We start from the raw sequence: 17264 nt of genomic DNA on the forward strand, positions 1-17264 counted from the left end.
CAGTATGAATGAATGCGCGTGTGGACCAGGCCATGCCACTGGACGAGATTGATGGACCAGACAACTCTGCCCTGGGCTCAGGTACAGCCAGCAGCAGCGGTGGGGGCCAGGCCAGTCATGAGACGAGACTGGACGAGACTCAGGAACCACAGGTCCAACGGAACCTGTGGCAGAAGCAACTGCCATGACTCTGGAAGCAACAAAACTGGACTGACTGAAAGCAACAAAAGGGGGTGCCGAAAGCAGCCTTTCACTCCCGCATCATCAAAGACACTCATGGCACATTGTTCACTGCCCGCAATACATGTGGACATATTTGGACTGACACAAGGGTGCACGCCGAACGCGGCCTGCATGCACACCCTTTGCACTCGCATACACTTACACTGAAACAATGCAGACACATTCAAGTTTCATAAGAGGACCCTTCTTCAACGGAAGAGAAACGCAAGAAGGGATGTATGCTGAACGCTGCTTTCCTTGCTCACGCACACACTTACATTGATTATGGACTGATTATGGACTTTATAAAAAAAAAAAAAACAACAAAAAAAATTTGTAAAATTGTTCAAGAAGGCTCATGTTATGGAATCTTATTTTAAAATTCAAGTCATTCAGACTTGAAAAGGGGGAATTGATAGCAATAAATGTATGGTTAAAATGGATAATAATTTAACTTCAAGACTACTTTTAGTTAGCCATGTAACCCTTCATGGTTTTAAACAAAGACCCCATCCCCTCCCCCAATGGAATGCTAATGTGCTGGTTTAAGGCCTATCACTTACACAAGACAAAGGATGCTACCTTGATATAATGTATCCATGTATCATGAAATGTAAATGTATTCATGTCTGGTATCATTTTGATAGTCTCATTACAAGGATTGTAATGATGTGATTGTGAGAATGTTTGGAACATTCTATAAGTGATATTTCTGATATATAAGATATCTCTCCTCATGCTATTCATATAGGTGTGAAGTGGGTGTGAGTAGGTGTGTCTGATGCCAACTGGAGAACCAATCAAGTGGGCTTGTTCTTGGCGCCATTTTGTTCTTTGTTTAAAACATTTAAAAGTAACTAAACTGAAATGAGATCAGATTTTCAAGATTAGAGCATGGAGAACTGAGAGAGAGAGGGTGATCCTACAGAGGCCCTGGGCTAGGCCTACATAGACCTTTTTTTTGTACTCTCTCTGCTTGTAACAGAATAAACCTGATTCCTGAGTTTTTCCTGAAGTTCGCCAGTCTAAGATTAATATTAAGTAATTATTCACCACAATTACTTTCAAACGCTCCATTGGCTTGAATGGGATTTCCCAAAGTTCTACGGTAAAATATTTTCATGTAATTACCGCTGCAAACATATAATTACCGATGTCAATTGCAATGGGTTTTGTGCTTCTGATACGTCTTTCATATCACTACGCAAGGACTGGAACTTCATAGGGAGGGAAAGTGAAAACCAGCGCCCCAAGTGGTTGCGTTCCTATGAAGAGCAGCTCCAATGTTAAGTCCCATAGACCTATTTTAAAAAAAATACTGTGAAGCCAAATCAGCGATCTTATCCACTAAAAATATTGTTCAGTGTCTATACAGTCTTAATCTTCTAACTGTGAAAATGTCAGACCCCTATTTTGCCTTATTTAAAAAAAATCGAAATTGCTCCTTTTGTTTCATAAACGAACTACAAAAAAGCCACGTGACTTTACCCTTCGACGTTACTCACGGTAGCATGGTTTGTTTATTAGCCTGGTTAGCATTGCCACATAACACTTACTGCCAGCTCTTCATGTGAGTAGAAGCACAACACCAGTTATCCAGACATAAAGGTTATCACCACACGGTTTACATCACCTTCCGTTATTACAAAAATATGTAAGCCAGTTAAGCAAATTGCCGTATTGATCAGTTAGAGATTAAGCGCCCAAACCTGTGACGTCACATGCAACTGTAGTTTGTTATCACCATGTTACGACAAAAACTCAAAACAATTCAACTGATCCTAAAAATAAGGTATAACCACTTGAAGCAATAGAGGTGACCCCAGTGCCTAACATATGGAAGGCATTAAATTAAGATCCCAATGTGCACCAAGATATATTTTTTCTAAAAAAAAATCCCATCCCCTCCGCTAAACTCTAGGAACGCAACCACTAGATGGCGATGAGATTACTTTCCCTCCCTATTCAAAAGTGAAAGCAGACGGTTGATAAGCTGTGTTCTAAAGAATGTTTGATTTAAGTTCAGAGTGTGTTCAGCGAACTATTTGTTTCTCAGCAAATGCCATGATGAACGGTAACAAATAGGCTAGGCTATGTAGGCTAAAGTCATATCGTGGGGAGTTTATTATTTCGTTTTGGCAAGTAGCCGTGTAATAAGCGGGATACTGTATAGAACGCCGGTCATTATTGGGAAAATAAGTCCCTTCAGGGCGAAACAAGACCCGGTTCCCGGTTTCAAGTCCGGTTCGCCCTGTCGGCGTTCTATACATTATCCCTTACTTGTCACCACATGGTTTCGTCTCGTCTGTGTCTTTCCCAGGATTCTCCCTCAATAACTCTATGCATCAGGTTCATGTGGCACGCTACAGTGATACCGATCTCTCCATTGACTTTGACAACTTTGTCTGCTGCTTAGTTCGCCTGGACAGGGGCACCTGCAGGAATTAATGCTATGGTACGCACACCCATCCCCCCGCAAAAACAAATCACTTGTGAACAATATTTGTCCGTTTTAGGTCCGTGCATTGGTCAGCAAAAAGGTAGCCTACATAGCATAACAACATCCACATGCAATATTACAACGACAATGTCTACAATGACCTATTAATTTGGACAACTTGATACAGCCCTATACAGGCTAAAGTTTTGTTCTAGCGTAACGTGACGTCTGGCTTTAGCGCAGTCTAACGTTCTGACAAGCACACCAATTGCCTACCTTGCCGATCTGGAATAACTCCTAGCTTTGCTGCCTCCATCCTTTCTGTTTTCGTTGTTTAAACATGTGATATCCATGATGAGTACTGAGTTAGTGAATTAGCTCAACATTGTGTGCTGATAACCATATATAGATAGCCGAGTAAAAGAAAACAACAAGTAGCCTATTGCGTGCGTATTCTCTCTCCTGCTCAAACAAAATGCGTGCAAGTTAATTTTGATAACGTGTTCACTAACTTTAGTAATAGATGGTAAATAGCCCAATGGCATGCAGCTAAAGCGATACTGTGCATATTTGGGAAGGTATGGTAGGCCAATTTGGTGTGAATACACACACACAAGGGAAATGTTCTGTTGTTGAGTAGCTTGATGGTACGCACAGTGCGTACGGACGTACACCTGCAGGCGCGCAATGTTATTTTGATTTCAACATTTCTCTGGGTTGATTTAATAGTGGGCCAGTTGTTTGCTAATAGGATTCTCATAGATTGTGTGTATGGGTGTGAAATGTACATTTTAATGTGTGTAATTAATGTAATTAATGTATACACTCTTGATTGTTGTGGTGTCATCACGATTGTGTGCTGTGTTTACCTGGTCATGGACGTATCAATCAAAGGCACCTGCTCCTAATGGCCTCATTCCCTAACCCAATGACATTTGCGATCCTATTCGTCCATCATGGACCAGTCTCCCAATAAATAGGACTCTCATGAGCTTGTCAGGGTGAACCCTGGAACGACTGAAGGCTACCGCGGCGCTGATCTCCTCACGGCTGTTGTCCCCGTCTCCTGGCTCGGACCAAAGTGACCGCTCGTCTGGCACTGGATGACTCAACGCTCGCCATTTCTCTACACAAAGGGAAGTGCTTTCTCTTTTACTTGTTGCGTGACCTTACTCCTTGTTTCCGTGGTACGTGATCAGCTGGCCTGAGGTCCGTTGCTTGTGTGTTTCCAGGTCCTTCCCCATCCAGAAAGATGGACCGAGCATAAATGAGTGTGGATGCATCGTTTGTGAGCTGCGTCCAGATATCCAACTAAAGGGAAGTAGCCATACTGTAGCTGTTGTTTGGATTTGCCGGCGCTGGGCAGGTCGCGCACTGATTGTTGTTTACCTCATCAGCTGATCACTCCGTCGCTGGTTTCCCGGAAGTGACTCGCGCTAGATGAACTCTCTCCCCCTGCTGGCGTGGCGGATGTAACGGTAGACTGACTGACAAGTGGATTATTGAAGTGGACGTTCTCTCTGCTATTGGACACTGACGCTCTGCTATGGGACACTGATGTATGGATTGAAGGTGTTTGGATTTTGTAAATATTATCTGTGCAAAATAGCCATTTTAAGACATGAATATTTTTATTGAAAGAACATTAGTAATAAAGACAACCATTAATACATCTGCCTCCGAAATTCTCATTGTGCTGGTGTAAAGGGGAATACAAATCAAATCTAGACTGTAAGTCTGGTTCCACACGCACACGCACACGCACACACATACACACACACACACGTACGCAAACACGCATGCATGCACACGCACACACACATACACACACACACACACACTCATACACATGCACACACACACACTCACACACACATATGCAAACATGCATGCATGCATACCAGTGTTGTAGTCAAGTCACTAGTCAAGTCACTATGCCCCGAGTCCAGGTTCGAGTCCTCAGTGTTCAAGTCCGAGTCAAGTCCAAGTCATTAAAAAAAAATTCCAAGCCAAGTCCGAGTCGAGTCCACTACTCATCCGAGTCAAGTCCGAGTCGAGTCACTATTGATCCACGTCAATATGTCACTGTGATCAGCAGCGCCGGATTGCCACAGGGAACTGTGCTCTCTCCAGTCCTGTTCACCCTGTACACATTCTGCTACAACACCGAGTCATGCCACATGCAGAAGTTTTCTGATGATACTGCAATTGTGGGGAACGGGCAGGAGGAGGAGTACAGGAGCCAGGTGGAGGACTTTGTGCAATGGTGTTAACTCAATCATCTTCAACACAACACTTCAAAGACCAAGGAGATGGTGGTGGATTTCCGCAGGTCTAAGCCCATTCTGCTACCAGTCCACATTGATGGGGTCAATGTGGAGGTGGTTAGCACCTACAAGTATCTGGGTCTCCACCTGGACAATAAACTGGACTGGTCAGCCAACATTGATGCACTCTACAAGAAAGGGCAGAGCAGGCTGTACTTCCTGAGGAGGCTGCGGTCCTTCAATGTGTGCAGCAAGCTCCTCAGGATGTTCTACCAGTCTGTTGTTGCCAGCGTCCTATTCTATGCAGTAGTATGTTGGGGAGGAAGCACAAGAAAGAAGGATGCGGGGCGACTTGACAGGCTGGTAAGGAAAGCTGGCTCTGTAGTGGGAGCTGAACTGGAGTGCATCACTTCACTATCTGACAAAAGGACCCTGAACAAACTGATCAACATCTTGGACAATGAGTGTCACCCACTCCACAGCACTATTGTTAAGCAGAAGAGCCTGATCAGCTGGAGACTTCGCTCACTGCCTTGCACAACAGACAGACTGAGGAAGTCATTTGTCCCCAGGGCCATTGAACTGTTCAATGCTTCACTTAAGGGAAGAGATAGACTTCTCTGCATAGTCTGTCTGCCTCTTCACCCCCTCCATGTTTGGATACTGTCTGTCCACTAGCCACTTTTACCACTGTCTTTCTGCCTCACTTTGCACATTAGCACATATGCATAACCCCTCCCTCCATGCCACAGCTGAACTGTGGCCACACTTATACCTTTCTTAAAATAGTTAAATATATAGATATATAGACTTTATTTCTGCATTGTTGCACTGTTGGACTTACTCATTTGCACTATCACCATGACCACTATCACCATGACACTCATTCACACAGAGCACCTTACCTTACCTTAGAGAATCACAGGCTCAGTCCCTGCCTCAGTCATTGCAAGCGCCTCTGATTGATTAATCACCACTATGTGGATACTGTTTTTAGAATTGATTTAGATTAAGTGTTAGTTAGTATAATTTGTATTTTAGTATATTTAGTATATACTTTATCTTCTACTGTCCTTATTGCTTAGTTGTGTTTTTATATTATATAGGCCTACTTTAATTACTTGTTCTGCTGTTAAATAATGTGTTGTCTGTATGCTGCTGAGACCTTGAATTTCCCCTGGGGATCAATAAAGTATCTATCTATCTATCTATCTAGCAATGACAAACCAGCTGGAACCTGCAGCTCTCTCTCCCTCTCGTAAGTGCAGACGCGTTCCCAATCAGAGCCATATAAAGGTATTTATTTGGCTCTGTTCCCAATTAAATGGATCGCATAATGTTCACGTTAGATCTGCTGCAAAGGAGATAACTAAGAGTTAACTTAGTTTAACATGATGTTATCTCTATTTAACATGATGTTTTGACATTGACATTGCAACCGTTCTCTAAGGACAGTGAAAAGCGGTTTGCAGTAAGGCTAACCAACGTCGTCTCTATCGCAGGAAAAAAATAGTGAGCAGCCTGATAACCAAATGAAATGCTCGGCGGGCCGGATGAAAATGCTCAGCGGGCCACAGTTTGCCCACCCCTGGTCTATGACCTGTGCACAGCTAAACAAACTGTGGATGTGTTAACTAGCCAACCAATTCACTATATTATTTGATTCAAATAAAATGAAATGCATAAAAATGGTATAGGCCTAGTAGCCTACAGCTAAGTAGGCATATTTAGCTTAATCAGGCTTACAAGAGAACTTACTAAAAATGAATCTATTGCACCATATCGTGTCCAATGTTTAGGTCCCTTCATATTTCAAGAAATGTAAAATATGTCACGTTATCATTTGAAAAATGTACTAGCGCTACTTTCAAATAGGGCCTAGACTAAAATAATCATTACGCAGGAATGGACGGCTTGTAGGCAGAATGAATAGATCTCTACAGGAGCCAATGGGCTACATGGATTTCTAGTATCCGGAAGTTAATTTCTCCCGCTGGAACGTCATAGGAGAGTTAAAGCCAAGTACAGCTCGCTGCAGCCTGCGGGAAGGCGAGGCTTGACATCAAGCCCCGCCCACATCCAATTCAGCCATGTTTTCTTTGCCTACGTCACTCCCCATACGCTTTGGCTTTAGGCCTACTGCCGACAGCCCGGTAGCGAATTATATAGTATTGTAATGATCTGAGCCTAGCTGTTATCACTGTACTCCCATAATGCTGTGCGTGTGTGTGTGTGTGTGTAATGTTGATGTTGGTTTTAGTATGAGTAATGGCGTTTACCTTGTCATGTATGTGTTAGCTGGTATAGTCTTTCTTTATGTTGTACCTCATGTGTTTACCCCGTGTATTGTATGTGACTACCCTGTTTGTGTATCGTGCTTGTTTAATTGACCTCCCTTGTGTTGCTTGTTTAATGACATTCGTGTGTTTTGGTGCATAACCAATAAAACCTTTCCTTTCTGAGACAACTTCGCAGTTTGTTACATTGGTGTCACAAGTTGCTCAGCTCACGCCCACTAGAGAGGAGCCAGGAGCGCGGGTTGAGCAATCACCACTCTCCGCTCAGAGAGCGCGGCCCTCTGTAGAGACAAGGCAGGCCGTAAATGAACTCTACACTCGTAGCTGTGAGGGGCTGAGTGAAGCACAGGGTAGCCAGGTGCGGAGGCTACTAGCAGCCTACACCGACATCTTCGCAGCAAGAGATGAGGACTGCACCCGAACGAGCCTGGTCCAACACGATATCGACACCGGAAATGCCCGGCCCATCCGACTTCAACCTCACCGCTTACCGTTCGCCAAACGACAAGCAGCTGAAGAAAAGATCAAGGAAATGGCCGCGGCAGGAGTAATAGAGCCAAGCAGTAGTCCATGGGCTGCGCCGGCTGTACTCGTCCGGAAGAAGGACGGCTCGTGGCGGTTCTGTGTTGACTACAGGCGCCTCAACCAGGTAACCCGGAAAGACTCCTACCTGCTCCCCCGCATTGACGATGCGCTGGACAGCATTGCCGGCTCCTGTTGGTTTAGCTCGCTGGACTTGCGTAGTGGCTACTGGCAGATTGAGCTAGCCCCGGAAGCTCGCCCGAAGACGGCGTTCACCATCGGGCAAGGGCTGTGGCAGTTCCGGGTACTTCCGTTCGGCCCATGCAACGGGCCAGCGAACTTCGAGCGACTGATGGAGCGTGTCCTGGCAGGCATTCCACGAACATGCTGCGTAGTTTACCTGGACGACATCCTGTGTCATGCAACGGACTTCACCGGTGCCATAGGACATCTGGAAAAGGTGTTCGACGCAATACGAGGTGCTGGGCTCAAACTGCAGCTGAAAAAGTGCCACCTGTTCCGGAGGCAAACCGGGTTCTTGGGCCATGTCGTGGGGGCCGCCGGAGTGGCCACCGACCCAGCTAAGGTGGAGACGGTGAGGCGTTGGCCTGTTCCACGCGACGGTGCTGAGCTGCGGAGCTTCCTGGGCCTGGCGTCATATTACCGGCGTTTCATTCGGGACTTTGCTACAGTCGCCAGCCCGCTGCATCGATTGACGCACAAAGGCCAGCTCTTCGAGTGGACACGAGAGTGCGACGCGGCATTCCGGCGGCTGCGGAGGGCGCTATGCGAGGCCCCAGTGCTCGCCTTCTCTGACCCTCGACTGCCGTTTATCCTGGACACCGACGCCAGCGACGTGGGCGTCGGCGCCGTCCTCTCACAAGCAGGCGAGCAGGGCGAGCAAGTGGTCGCATACTTCAGCCGCTCACTGGACCGAGCGGAGAAGAATTACTGCGTGACACGCAGAGAACTGTTGGCTGTGGTGGTGGCAGTGTGCCATTTCCAAACCTACCTCTACGGCAAACGGTTCCTGCTGAGAACGGACCACGCGTCACTCACCTGGCTGCTGAACTTCAAAGAACCGGAGGGCCAGCTGGCTCGCTGGCTGGAGGCGCTCCAGGACTACGACATGGAGATTCGACACCGGGCGGGTCGCCTTCACGGCGTCCGTATGCAGCAGACCAGTGCCAACACTGCCACCGGAGGGAGGAGAGGAGAGGAGCCTGGCCGCGGCTCAATCGGAGCCCGCTCGTCGGCTACAGGCTGCATCACCGCTGGCAGAGAGAGAGAGAGTCGCTGTTTTCAACGCTCACCAGCGTCGCGCCAATGAGAGGGTCAACGCTCGCCAACAGCACGCCAGCGAGAGACTTAACGCTCGCCAGCGCCGCGCCATCAAGAGAGCCACCGCTCGCCGGCTTCACGCCAGCGAGAGAGACAACGCACCGCAGCCCAACGCCACAACACAGCACTGCAGAGCGGCAGCTGAGGCCATGGACGCGCAGTCGCCGGTGGACGTGATGTCGAGGGAGGAGATCCGGAAGGCGCAATCGGAGGACGCCACGCTTGGCCGAGTGTGGTCATGGATCGAAGCCGGTCAGCGACCGCCATGGACTGACGTATCAGCACTCGATCCAGAGACCAAAGCGATTTATTCACAGTGGCCGGGAATAGTAGCAGGTCAAGGACTGTTGTATAGACACTGGCGAGCCCCCGATCGACAATCTGACATTTTCCAGTTGCTGGTTCCTGCTGGATTACGAGCCCGTGTATGGACGTATGCAGTGCCAGATCAGAGCGCCCACACGACAGCGGACAGACTGGTCACTGAGATGTTCTGCCGGTTCGGGGCACCGGAAGAGCTCCACAGCGACCAAGGGCGGAATTTCGAGGCGGAGGTGTTTGCTGAGGTTTGCCAGCGCATGGGCATCCGGAAAACGAGAACGACACCTCTGCATCCACAAAGCGACGGGCTGGTCGAACGGTTTAACCGGACGCTAGCAGTGCAGCTGGCCATATTGGCCGACCGCCGACAAAAGGACTGGGACTTACACTTGCCCCTGGTGCTCTGGGCATATCGCACAGCGGTGCAAGAGTCAACGAAATGCACACCGGCAGCTCTGATGTTCGGGCGAGAGCTACGCACGCCGGTGGACTTGGTGTTCGGTTCGCCTCCGGAAGCGGAGATTGGAGGTAAGCCAGGGCTGGAATACTACAAGCAGCTACGCGAGAGACTGAAGGGAGTACACGAGTTGGCCCGGCAGGCTGAGTGAAGCTGGAATACGTCAAAAGCGAGCTTACGATACGCGCTGTCGCGGCCAGGAGTTCCAGAATGGCGATAAAGTGTGGGTGTACTGCCCGGAGAGAAAGAAAGGCATTTCCCCGAAACTCACTAGCCAGTGGGTCGGGCCGTGCGATGTCTTAGAGAAGCTGTCTGATGTGGTCTATCGTGTGAGACTGATTAAGCGTCGGAGAGTTGTGGCTCTCCACCGTGATTGACTGGCCCCGTATCGACCCCTGGCCTCAGCTGAGGGTCGTGGAGACTTTGACACTGACTCTGTGGAACTTGGTGACAATGGAGCTGTGGCTCTAACACCGATCACCGTGCAGCCTTCACCGGAAGTCACCGCCGCGACAGCGGGGCGCCCACAACGCCAGCGTCGCGTCCCAGCCAGGCTCATGGACTGACGTAGGGTAAGACTTGAGTCAAGGGGACATGGACTAAGTCTCGGGGGGCTGTGTAATGATCTGAGCCTAGCTGTTATCACTGTACTCCCATAATGCTGTGCATGTGTGTGTGTGTGTGTAATGTTGATGTTGGTTTTAGTATGAGTAATGGCGTTTACCTTGTCATGTATGTGTTAGCTGGTATAGTCTTTCTTTATGTTGTACCTCATGTGTTTACCCCGTGTATTGTATGTGACTACCCTGTTTGTGTATCGTGCTTGTTTAATTGACCTCCCTTGTGTTGCTTGTTTAATGACGTTCGTGTGTTTTGGTGCATAACCAATATAAAACCTTTCTGAGACAACTTCGCAGTTTGTTACAGTATATTGTTTCATATTAGATGATAGAAACTAAAGGCTAAACACAAATTACATTTCATGGAACAACAGTGAATTTTTCATGTAGGCGTAGGCTAGTTACTGTAATTGGGTTCGTGTAGGCCTACTTTTTCGTTCATTTGATTTCCGGTTTTGAAACAATAACCATGCACATTCACAAAAATTGGTCATTTTAAATATTGATGACAATGTGTTCAAACGGAAAACGAGCCATATTTCATTTAATTTAGCCCTCAAAAGTAGAATGGTGTGTTGTTTCATTATCATGGACTATCAGTTTAACAGCAAGAATTCTCAATTACAACCAAATAGCCTAGCCTACAAAGGGGCGATTTTGCTTTATTAACAACAGGTGAACCAGAAACATGCATTGTGTAACGTTAACCGGTTAGATCAAGCTCGACATCCTCATCTGAAATATAGGCTACTGCCCAGATAGCAAGCAGCTATCGGTAGATAGGCTAGCAGCTACTTGTCAGCAAACCGCGATGGTAACGTTAGGCCACCGGCAGTCCGCCGTATGAATGAATAAAGAAAAGGTTGTCAAATCTGAGGCTCGTTAGCCCAGCGGACCGCGGTAGAACCGATGTGCAAAAACTCAGCGGTCTGCCGGCGACAGTGAAACCGGTGGGCCGCCGCCAGCCTCTTGCCATCTGGGTGGTTAACTTTGCTGGCTAGCTAGTTCCTATCTGACGAACGAGTAGTAGCCTAGTCCAGGCATTCTGTGAGAAAAAAACACCCAACCCAAAACTAATTGCAACAGAATTTTTTGTTGTTGTATTCAGTTCTTGAAACCTTGCCATATCACATAGTAAAAGTCCATGAAAATCCAAGTGGTGGAACATTGTCAAAAACGGCATACTCTGTGCATAGGTCAAATGCCAAAAACTGTACTTTTGGCAGTTTTCATGAACTTTCATAGTACAGGTGATATGTGATAATTAAGTCCACGTTTTTCATAAAAGCATGAAACTTAGTACAATTGTACAGTTTGAAGCCCTGAACATTTTCAGATTAAAACTGGTATAAAAAAAAACCTAATAGTTGCCATGGCAACCATTACACATTTCACTACAAATGAATTAGACCTATATTTTCATCATATTTCCTGAACCAAACATGGTATATCAGAACAAGTGATGTATTGATGGTCCAGGATTTTCATGACACCACATACGACATCACACCGTATGGCATTTATAACAATATTTGAAAAATTAAACATTTTGTCTATCATATGAATCGTAACATTTCCTGTCAGATTTCCGCCATAGAACAGGAGTTGTATCCACAGCTCATCAGCTGTCAGAAAACTGTCATCAGCTGTCTGGTGCTTTATGCCTTAGAGATTTCCTAAAAGTAGTAAGTGAAAGTAGGCCTATGGCAATGACAAAGATTCTAGAGCATTACACTCTTTGGCCTAATGGTAGTTGGTAAATTTGTATTTATAAGGTTCTAACTTAGAATTCCAATTCGGTTGAAATTTGTTCATCCAAATCACATTTGGACATTTGGTGAAATCTTGTAAGATTTTGTGCAATTTTGGTGAAAAGTTGGCCAACTTAAGCAGGTACGTTTGTCATCCAGTGTGTTACACATAGAGTTATCTAGAAATGTAAACTACTTTAGTATTTTGTATGCAGTGGATTAAACAAAGAGGTAGGCTTACCTAAGTTTAAAAACACATTCATTTTAGCTTTACAGAGCCTATCTCACTCGATAATTAAATGGTGGTGGCATATCTGTCTTCATTTCAGGGCAACAGCATGGAAACATGTGTATTCTGTGATCACCCTGTGTCAGACGATGATCAAGCTACGTCTGCCCTTGGGGAAAAGGGGTGTGAAGGTATTTTCAAAGCGGCAGAGGCTCGTGGAGATACGATACTTGTTCAAAGTGGACAGAGGGTTCATAAGAAATGCAGAAAAGACTACTGCAACCCAATCAGAATTTCAGGCCATAAAAGGCATTCTGGAGCTATTGAGTCTTTACATCCTGCCCAACCTGTACTACGTTCCATGGAACAAAAATTCTCATTTGATGTAAACTGTCTATTTTGTGGACAGCCGGCAAACGGAAAGAAAAGAGGATATGAGATGTTCCCTGTGAGAACAAAAGATTTTCAGGATTCTGTGCGTGAGCTATGCTTTGAGCGCAATGATAGCTGGGCTTTAAAAGTTCTGGCAAGAATAGAATTTGTTCAAGATCTTCACGCTGCAGTTGCAGTCTACCACCAACAGTGCAGTGTGAATTTTCGAACAAAAAAACAAATACCTCACCCTTATGATGAGACTCTGTATTGTCCAAAGAAAAAGGGCAGGCCTCATGATCTTGCCAGAACAGAAGCATTCCTGAAGGTAGTCAAATATTTAGAGCAGAATGATGATGAACAGATCACACTAGGAGAACTTGAAAATGAAGTACCATCTGAAGGAGGACAGTGATGACATCTGTGAGCCATACACAGCAATGCACTTGAAAAACAAATTACTAGAAACATTTGGTGATCAAATAATAATAACAAATATAAATGGAAAACCTAACGTGGTTACATTCAAGCCTAAGGCATCAAATGTATTGAGTGCATATTTGCATGAATTCAGGAAGGACAAGAGTGATATGGATGAAGAAAAGGTGCGTCTAATAAAAACTGCTGCCAGACTCTTCAAGGCTGACATAAAAGATGTAAAGATTTCAAGAGACACATTTCCATCATGTGAAGATATATCATCAGACAAAGCAAACCTGGAATTCCTTCCAGAGATCCTTCAGCTATTCCTGCAAGAACTATTTGCTGGGAAAAACTGTGAATTAAAGATAGCTGCAATAGGACAGGCCATAATGCAGGCAACAAGGCCAAGAGTTCTTCTAACACCTTTGCAGATAGGACTTGGCATACAAATGCATCACCAGTTTGGATCCAGGTTTTTGGTGGAAACTCTTAATAACCTTGGATTCTGTTCATCTTACCAGGAGGTGAAAAGGTTTGAGTCATGTGCAGCTGTTTGTCAAGGAACAGACATCCCTGGGAATATTGAAGGCTGTTTCATCCAATATATTGCTGACAATGTTGACCATAACATCAGAACAATTGATGGCCACAACACATTCCATGGTATGGGCATCATAGCAGGAGTTACACCACAGACCAAAGGGCCCAAACCAATACCTCTGATAACCGTGACATCACATGATATAGCAGCAGTTGGATGTGTCAATATCCACATTTGGAAGTCAAAGACCCCTAGCCTCTCATCCATGTCTTATGGAAAGATTGAGAATGCCACATACGTGGATAATGACTCTAACCTGCAGCTACTCTGTAAAGTCTCTCGGGCCCTAAAACCTAAACTGCCTGGGTGGTCAGGACTAATGCAACAAATCCACAAAGGAAATCACCCTGGGAAGTCATCAGTTGTTTTCATGCCTATGATAGACATGAGTCCTACAGATATGCCTTGTGTGTATTCCACCCTGAAGTTTGTTTGTGAACAAGCAAAGAAATATAGTGTTACTCCCATCATCACCTTTGATCAGCCACTTTGGTGGAAAGCTATGACCATCATTGAGAGTGAACCACAAGACAGTGATCTTTGGCAGATAGTGCTCCGTCTTGGAGGTTTCCATACAATGATGAGTTTCCTGGGATGTACTGGCCACCTGATGGCAGCATCAGGCCTACAGGAGCTACTAGAGACTATTTATGCAAAGAATGCTGTTGTGCATATGCTGTCTGGAAAGGCAACATCTCGTGCTATCAGAGGACACTTCTTGGTGGATGCAGCATTGAATACACTAATTTTGTCAGAGGTATACAACCATGTCCTCCCCCAAACCACCCAATAGCATGCAGGTGTTGCTGAAATATGTGGAAACTCTGCAATCCAGTCAAATGAACATCTGGAACAGCCACCCCAGACAACACAGAGATGCACTGTGGATAATGATGATCTGCTTCTGGCCACTAAGTTACTAGAGAGAATGATGAAAAATGACATCAGCTTCATGGAGATTGAAGATTCATCAGTCTTGAAAAGAATGGAGGGAAAGATGGATGAAGCAAAAGAGAAAATGAAAAACTCACGGACTGCTACCCTATGGCTTCAATATATGGACATGATAGACATACTGAGGCAGTTCATTTTGGCAGAGCGTCTGGGAAACTGGAAACTTCACATCAACACACTTTCTGACATGCTGCCATACCTAGCTGCATCTGGACATAATTTCTATCTCAAGTCAGCTAATCTGTACCTGCAAAAAATGTCCAAACTTGAACATGAACAACCTGCCACTTTTCAACACTTTGAGGGTGGTCTCCATGTCATCAGGAGAAGTGATCGCCTTTGGGCTGGCCTCACCACAGACTTAGTCATTGAGCAGGTACTGATGAGAAGCATGAAGACGAATGGTGGTCTGACAAGAGGTAGAGGCATGACAGAGTTGCAGCGGGTGACCTGGTTGCTGTCAATGCCTGCATGTGCTGAGGTCAACAATGCCATGCAAGAAGTCACCCGAACAGCATTCACAACAAGTGAACAGCATAAGGACAGCATGCAAGCAAGAATTGAAAAGGATCAAAAAGACATCCAAGAGCTTGAGAATTTCCTACAACATCGGAACCCTTTCACATCAGACCCTTCCCTCCGCAACATCACTAGTGGAGTCACAGCTGACAGCTCTGCTAATGTAGATAAGGCCAAAGATGTTGGTCTGCATATCTTACATAAAATGGAGGGAAAGAATGTTGCAGAGTATACTTTTAGGAAAAATGATAGAGCAGTGACACTAGCAGCCAAACATGCCATCAAAGCTGATGGTGAATTTGTGCAGGTTGCTCCTGAGCTTTTGTTCCAGCGCTACATTGCTGCATCAGAATACATGGAGAATCCTGATGAAATCTTCCGGTATGAATTATGCGGACATCCTCCTGCATTGTTTGATAACATGGGGATGATGAGGAAGGCTAACAAACCAGCACTCACAGATGCTGTATTAGTTCTACATACGCCTGATGAACATGACCCCTCATGTAATGTCCATTTTGTACTTGATGGAGGCTCTCTCTTGCAAAAGTTACCTTGGCCACGTGGGCTTACCTATGGTGCCATTGCAGATTTATACATAAACCACGTAAGGAAGAAATACGGCCAATCAACTGTGATTGTATTTGATGGATATGACAGTGGACTATCTACCAAGGACAGCACACATCAGCGTCGCAGAAAAGGATATATGGAGCCAACAATTACCTTCACAGAAGATATGGTCTGTAACTCCCAAAAAGAGAATTTCCTGTCAAACAAGCAAATAAACAACAGATGTTAAATCTCATGGTAAGAAAGTTTCAAGATGAGAGTTTCAGAGTCTTCCATAGTGATGGAGACGCTGACCTGCTGATTGTGCAGACAGCAGTACAGGAGGCTATAACTGAAAAAACGGTCGTTGTCGAAGAAGACACAGACTTGCTGGCTTTGCTGTGTCATCATGTAAACCTGGACAGTCACACAGTCTTCCTTACACAGGATGGAAAGAGAACACGAATTTGGAACATTACCAACCAGTGTTGGGAACGTTACTTTAAAAAAGTAATTAGTTATAGTTACTCACTACTTGTTCCAAAAAGTAACTGAGTTAGTAACTGAATTACTCTATGATAAGAGTAACTCGTTACCAGGGAAAGTAACTATTTGCATTACTGTTAAAAAAAAAGTTGCTATATGTCAAAGAATTTGGATTTTTTGAGCAGTTTTGAAAAGCCAGTTGAAATTAGTAGAACAGACAGGTGTTTGTAGGCTACATAACTTTCGATATTTATTAGATAGATAGATAGATAGATACTTTATTGATCCCCAAGGGGAAATTGTACATCGACAGACCTACGGTTGACTTCAGCCTGTGTCATAGGTTTTTGTTGTGAGGCAGAAAGATCTAGCTTTTGCTGCTTGGAGGACATTGCTCCGAGTCCTTCTTTGCTAGTGGATGGCGAGCTATCATCTCTGGTGGAGGGGGGCTATCGGTGTTTTTGGCCACTAGCGTGCGAGATGCCTCATTAAATTAGAGTTGCTTACAACGGATGTCGACAAAGTCTTCGCTCCTGGACATAATGTACACATTACATGTGATAGCAATAAAATGTATGGTTAAAATGGATAATAATTTAACTTCAAGACTACTTTTAGTTAGCCATGTAACCCATCTTGGTTTTAAACAAAGACACTATCCCCTCCCCCAATGGAATGCTAATGTGCTGGTTTAAGGCCTATCACTTACACAAGACAAAGGATGCTTCCTTGATATAATGTATCCATGTATCATGAAATGTAAATGTATTCATGTCTGGTATCATTTTGATAGTCTCATTACAAGGATTGTAATGATGTGATTGTGAGAATGTTTGGAACATTCTATAAGTGATATTTCTGATATATAAGATATCTCTCCTCATGCTATT

This window comes from Alosa pseudoharengus, unplaced genomic scaffold (genome assembly GCF_046254945.1).
Source record: "Alosa pseudoharengus isolate Yale_2024_CS ecotype anadromous, Long Island Sound unplaced genomic scaffold, YU_APseudo_1.1 YU_APseudo_1.1_scf_15, whole genome shotgun sequence".
NCBI classification, from domain to species: Eukaryota; Metazoa; Chordata; class Actinopteri; order Clupeiformes; family Clupeidae; genus Alosa; species Alosa pseudoharengus.